Genomic DNA, 6,839 nt, shown 5'->3' with positions numbered 1-6,839 from the left:
GGGGGGGGGGGGGGGGGGGGTGGGGGGGGGGGGGGGGGGAAAGGAGACATATGTAATACTCTTTGTAATACTTTAAGCAATAAAAAAAATAAGAGAGAGAAGAAGTTCCAATTGGTAACTTATATGCATGCATATAGGCATAAGCGATGGATGTGGACAACAGGGGGTGAGGGTGAGGGCAGGATTGGGGGGAATGAGGGTAATTGGGGGGACAAGGACACATTTGTAATATCTTAATTAATAAAGGGAAAAAATATCACATAAAAAAAGAAGTTCCAATTGGTAGTTACAAAATAGTCACAAGGATGTAAATTACAGCATAGGGAATATAGTCAATAATATTGTAACAACTATGTATGGTGCCGGGTAGGTACTAGAATTATTGAGGGAATTGTTTCATAAATTAAATAAGTGTCTAACCACTGTGTTATACATCTGAAACTAATGTAAAATAATATTGAATCAACTGTAATTGAAAAATAAAATTAAAAATAAAGGAAAGAAATATGTGAGAGGAAAAATGAAAGGAAATGTTGGATGCATAAGTGTGACTTATGCATTCCAAGGTAGAATTCCAAAGTAAGTATGAGACATTTTAGGGCACTGTTACTGCTGCTAAGTGATAGCAAATAGTTAACTGTGTACAGAACACCATTCCTGGTAAGGATATCCAGCAACAGAAATTCAGTGATACAGTAGAAAGCACATGGACTTAAGTCCTTTGCAAGTTTCTTAACCCCTTGAGCCTCAATAAAACAGTGATAATAACACGCACTTTACAGCATTTTTGTGAATTTTGAAGATGATTCCCACAGATGACTCTATGGCTAAGATAGTAGGTATTTAATAATCACTGACTTCTTCAACCACTGCCATTCCACCTCAGGTGTATCAGTTACCTAATGATGCGTAACAAATCATCCCCAAACTTAATGGCTTAAAATAACAAGTATTTTTTATTATCTCATGATTTCTATGGATCAGAATTCCAGAGCAGCTTAGTTAGCCAGTTCTCTCTTGTGGTCTCTCACGAAGTTGCAGTCAGATATTGGCTAGAGCCACAGTCATCAGGAAGTCGGACAGGGCTGAAAGACCCAATCCCCCTCATTCACGTGGCTGGTAAGTTGGTACTGGCTGTTAGGAGGAAGCCTCAGTTATTCTTCAAATGGTCCTTTCCTCATGACCACTCAGATTTCTTCACAATATGGTGGCTGGTTTATGATAAAATGACATTTTTGGATGACACAAACTATCACACAAGTTAGCCCTGATTCATTGTGGGAGGAGCTACACAGTGCATGAATTCCTAATGGAAAGGAACTTGGTGGGGGTGGGGGACAGCTATGAGCTCAGTTGTGTCCCTCCAATTTCATACATTGAAGTCACAATCCCCCCTCTCCCCCTCCCCCAGTTCCTCAAAATGTCTATTTGGAGAGAGGCTCTTTAAAAAGGTAATTAAGTTACTGGATTTCAATACTTGAGGGGTGACGTGCTGGGATTCTTTCAACTTCCAGTGTTGACACAAAAGGAGTGAAACTGAATCTCAATTGAGGTTCCCAACAGAATGTCATCTACTGACTCATCCGTGATGAGTTCATGCGACCGGACCCCTCTGAGTGGGCATGTTAGTGCAGGGAAAGCAGCATTGATAAAGAAGGATCAAGGGGAAGTTTAGGAAATGTCTTTGAGAGAGAGAACTAACTTCTTGCATCTGATGACTCTTATCTTCCAAAGGGATATTCTTCTTGCCTTCTGAAGACGTGATGCCAGTGTACTAGTATGTTTATTGAGGCCTAACACTACCAGGCATGATTCCAAGTGTGTCGCATTTAATCTTCTCAACCAGCCTGAGAGGAAGGCACTGGTACTATCACCACTTTACAGGTGAGAAATGTGAGGCACTGCAAGGTTAAGTAATCCGTTCAAGGTCACACAGCTTATAAGAGGAGGTGGTGCTATACCATGCAGAGGGGACCTGAGCCAAAATTCTCAACCTCTGTGTTCTATACTTTTCTAAGACACAATAACAAGAGTTTGTTGGAACAGGGACAATGTTCTGCGTGGCAGTCACCATCCAAGTGCCCCAGGAATGAATGAAGGCACCATTTCTACAAAGACACGTGCCACGGATAATTGCAGATGATAAGTGGCGTGTTCTATACTAGATGACCTGTTGCCTTGTAAACATAAACACATAGCCGACAAATTAAATGGTATTTATTATGCAAAATTCTTTAGTTTCAACCTGCCTGTGAGTTGTAAGGGCAGGCCTAGGGTGACCCTTTGTTTCTAATCCTTGTTGTTAGGAGTACTTGTTGAACCCTGATGAGAAGTTCATCCACGTGGCAGACAATTATGAAATCCCCCAAATGATCTTTGAGAAGAATCTCAGCATTCAGAGATTGTTCACGTGTGACATCAGCACCCACGGATGCAGGGGTGCTGCTCAAGTACCCAGGGATCAGAGCTGTGGAGCAGTCCCTCCCAGGCAGAACCAAGCCACCAGCCAGTCCTGCAGGGAGAAAAGAGTACAAAGTTTTGGTGCCACAAGTCTATTGCCTCTGAGTATTCGTTCTTGTCAACAAGGGATAATCCTGAAGACCCCACGAAGGTACGAATTAAAGGACTTCATTGGAAATCATAGGCATGTAAGAGCTGTGAGACTGAGCTAATCTCATTTAAGAAGCAAGTCTCTGGCTAGAGCCATTCAACTATTCTGTTATTCTATTTTTTGCTGTTACTTGGCATTTTTCATGTAATTCCTGAGACCCACACATTAGTTGTTGGTTTGCATGATATAAAATCAAATGAGGGAATTTATGTTTTAATTTTTTATTGGAATTTTTACCCAATTCTTATTGTTTTAAACTGGCTATTACAAATACCTTTGAGAAAAAAGGCTCTTAGTAACCTCATGCCCTCCTGTATTAGTCAGGGTTCTCCAGAGAAACAGAACCAGTTAAGATAGATATAAATATCTATATATCTATAGGAACATCTATATATATGGAGAGAGAGGGGAGAGAGAGAGAGAGAGAGAGAGAGAGAGAGAGAGAAAGAGAAATTGTAGGGGCTTAAAAGTCCAAAGTCAATAGGTAAGGCCCACAGGCTAAACTTATCTGCAGTAGTTGATATTGCAGTTTTGAGTCCAAAGGTAGTCTGGAGACAAAATTCCTTCTTCTTCTTGAGATCTGTCTTTTCTCTTAAAGCCTTCAACTGATTGGATGAGGCCCACCCACATTATGGAAGATAATTTGCTTTACTCAAAGTCTACTGATTTAAATGTTAATCTACACTAATAAAAGAGAAAGATGCAAAATGACCATACCTTCGTGACACCCACCAGCCAATCAGGAGTGAGTATGCAAATTAACCCAACAAATATGGTGGGTTAATTTGCATATGCAGACACCGAGAGGCCAGGGGCGGACCGGACGCTTGCGTCGTTGCCATGGCGACGACACAGGCCTTCTGCACCGCCCCAGCCCTCCGGGCCTCTAGGCAGCATAGGAAGGCAGAAAGGCAGCTTTGGGCTGGAGCAAAAGTGAAAGGCGGAGCTAGGGGAAAGAAGGCCCATTCTTGCAGGAATCTTCATGCATCGGGCCTCTAGTCACATATTAGAAGAAAAATAGCTTCACAGCAACAATTGGACACCATAGCCTAGCCAAGTTGATACATAAAATTAACCATTACAGTTCCCCTCAGAATGGCATCTTACCTTCTATTTCCTACCTTTCCACTTCCTGGTGACTTATGACCCCCCCTCCTTGCCCCAGCCTTGCTTATCCATCTTTATCTCTATCTTTATCTATAGATCTGCACTGTCAAACACTGTAGCACTAGATACATGTGTCCTCTAAAATATAAATTTTCAGAAATTAAAATGAAATGAAATTAAAAATTAAATTCCTCAACATTAGCCATATTCAATTGCCTAATAGCTACATGCAGGTAGTGGTTACCATATAGGACAACACAGAATAGAATATTTCCATAATTTCTGAAAGTCCCATTGTACAGAGTTATTTTAGAAGTTTCTTCACTGTAGCTTTGCCTTCACTATCTAGGCCTCTTTCCTCCTCTACTGACTCTTAACCTCGGAGTTTCAGGTTTGCAGTTTCTTTGACCATCTGGATAGTCACATAAATCCTCAATGAGAATGTTGTGAAAAGATATTTTGATGCATTTGTGTAAATGTTGCATAGAATGCTTGTGTATTTGTCAGGAAAAGTAATGCCCATTGCTGAAACAAACAACCCAAAAATATCAGTAACTCAACATAAGGTTTATTTCTTGCCCAAGACACATCCCTGTGCCCTTTTAGTTATCCACTCTTCTTCCAGATTCTCACAGTTCTCCATTGGATCTTCCGCTTCTAGCTGGGCAACTAATGAAAAATGGAGAAGAGGATGCAGAATGTTTTGGGGCCAAGCCTGGAAGTGGCTGTATCACTTCTGCTCACATTTCACTGGTGAGACCAGGTCTTATAGACCCATTTAACTGCTAGAAAGGATGAGAAATGTATTCCCTCTGAGTGCCAAGTAGGAATATTACACTTCCATTCGATATGGAAGCTAAGAAAGGATAAATTTTGGAATTGGAACAAGTCTGTTTGCAAATTCTAGCACTACTTCTGGGCAGCATGATCTTAAGCCAGTTGCTTAGATGTATGTACCCTCAAAAGGCTGTCGTGGGGCTTAAAAATGAGGCAATGAATGTTACACCAGTGTAAATGCTCAGTGGCAGGAGAGGTTACATGCACACATGCATGTGACATCACATCCTTTCACCCACCTTCTACTTTTGAGTCATTTCTACTTCCAAAGCAAATTTTCAATAGCATAGGATGCGTTGTCTAATATTTCTGCATAGTAATTGCAAAAATGAAATGATTTGCCGTGTTTATGTCTGTTATGAGATGAATTGTGTTCCCAATTAATATGTGGAAGTCCCGACTCCCAGTACCTCACAATGTGACCTTATTTGGAAATAGGGTCATTGCAGTTGTAATTAGTTAAGATGGAGGAAGATGGGGCCCTAATCCAATATGGCTGGTGTTCTTATAAACAGAGAAATTTGGGGACACACATGCACACAGGGAGAATTCCATGTGGAGATGAAAGCAGAGACCAAGGTGATACATCCACAAGCCAAGAATGCCAAAGATTGCTGGCAACCACCAGAAACAGGGGAGAGGCATGGAACAGATTCTTCTTCAGAGCCCTCAGAAGGAACTAATCCTGTCAACACCTTGATCTCAAGACTTCTGGCCCCCAGAACTATGACACTAAACATTTCTATTGTTTAAGCACCCAGTTTCAGTACCTTACTATTGCAACCCTGGGAAACTACTACAATATCCAAGCTCATATATCCAAGCTCATATATACAGGCTTTAATTTAAAAATTGCATGGTTATTTACATTTTAAAATGTAAAATTATAATGTCAACATATTTCTAAAATCAATTTCTTTCATTGAGTCAACTGTTTTTGAGCTGCAAAAACAGTAATTTCATATGTTTTACTCTAAGATCCTATGACTACAGGGCTTTCCTTGTGGTTGTTTAATGGGGCTATTAAGGACCCATCTTTTGAGCTAGAGTCATTAATATTACATAGATTACCAGCTGTGTGACCTTGGTCAAGTTCCTTACCTATCCTGATTCGTTTTCCTGTCTAGAAAAGAGTGTGAGGCTAGATTCTTCCTAACTTCCAGCTAAGACATTTTGTGGCCTATTGGAACACTTGCCAATCTAGGCAGACTTGATGTCCTGCAGTCCTTGTAGTTCAAAGCAGAGCTGCGTATGGTAATCAGCTCTGTTAATATAAAGGGATTTAGGACCATATTACAAAAGAGTGCTCTAGCAAATTAAATATTCCAAGTGAAGAGCTCCACATTTCTTAAAAGTCTGTTACCATTTAGAATGCATAATTTTAGCCTAAGTATTCTAGAAATATTCACTTAGTTTGCTACGTGTTATTGTTAATAAAGGGGGTCCTGCATCTAGATTTTTCATATGTCATTAATAAATCAACCATACAATTCAAATTGTAATTATTTTGAATTATCTATTTAGTGTTAAATTATAGTTTAGACATTCCTAAAATGGCCTAATAAAAATTTGGGATGTTAAGTGATTGCCTCATCTACTTTGTGTATTTGTGGAAAATAATTAGTTATGTTAATTGTTTGGAGGTTTTTTATTATCTTCTAAAAACTATTCTGAATGAGGGTAGACCTAAAAAAAATCCTGAAAACATGCTTTTTTTTGCCCTCATCCCTTCCAGGGTTGTAGTAAAATGTTGTTTGCACTAAAATCAATAAGTAAACCTTGTATACTACCATGGGATCAATTATGTATAATGCTTTGATATAACAACTAAGTAAAAGTAACATCAGTAGTTATTAAATCCTGGGCAAGAGGGTTCCTACCTGGCTTCTATATATTACAGAACCTGTTCTGGCCCTTACCTGGCCATGACACTTCATGTAAGGCAAGGTGGCCCCAGGGCCAGGGACGATGCTCGCCTGGAGCTTACCTCCCTCCTTACACACACATTCCAGGTACCCACCGCCCTGATCCTTTTCATGTCTAGAAAAGTGTGCGGCTAGATTGGGCCCAGCCCCCTTCCTCGTGGGGGCCGAGATCAAGGGTGGCTTTCTGACTTGGCGCTCAGGAAAGGGCTCCGCTTGGAGGTCTAGCATCTCTCCTGTGAGAATTTTGAAGGGTTAGGGGGAAGGAAGACTCCTGCCTCTGGACGGAGAGGCCTCGGTAACGAGCCCACACCGCGGCCAGCTTCCCCACCAGCAGGCAGCCTCAGCTCGCGGGCTCTGAG

Source organism: Myotis brandtii, unplaced genomic scaffold (genome assembly GCF_000412655.1).
Source record: "Myotis brandtii unplaced genomic scaffold, ASM41265v1 scaffold217, whole genome shotgun sequence".
Lineage (NCBI taxonomy): Eukaryota > Metazoa > Chordata > Mammalia > Chiroptera > Vespertilionidae > Myotis > Myotis brandtii.
Note: the sequence above shows the minus strand (reverse complement) of the source record.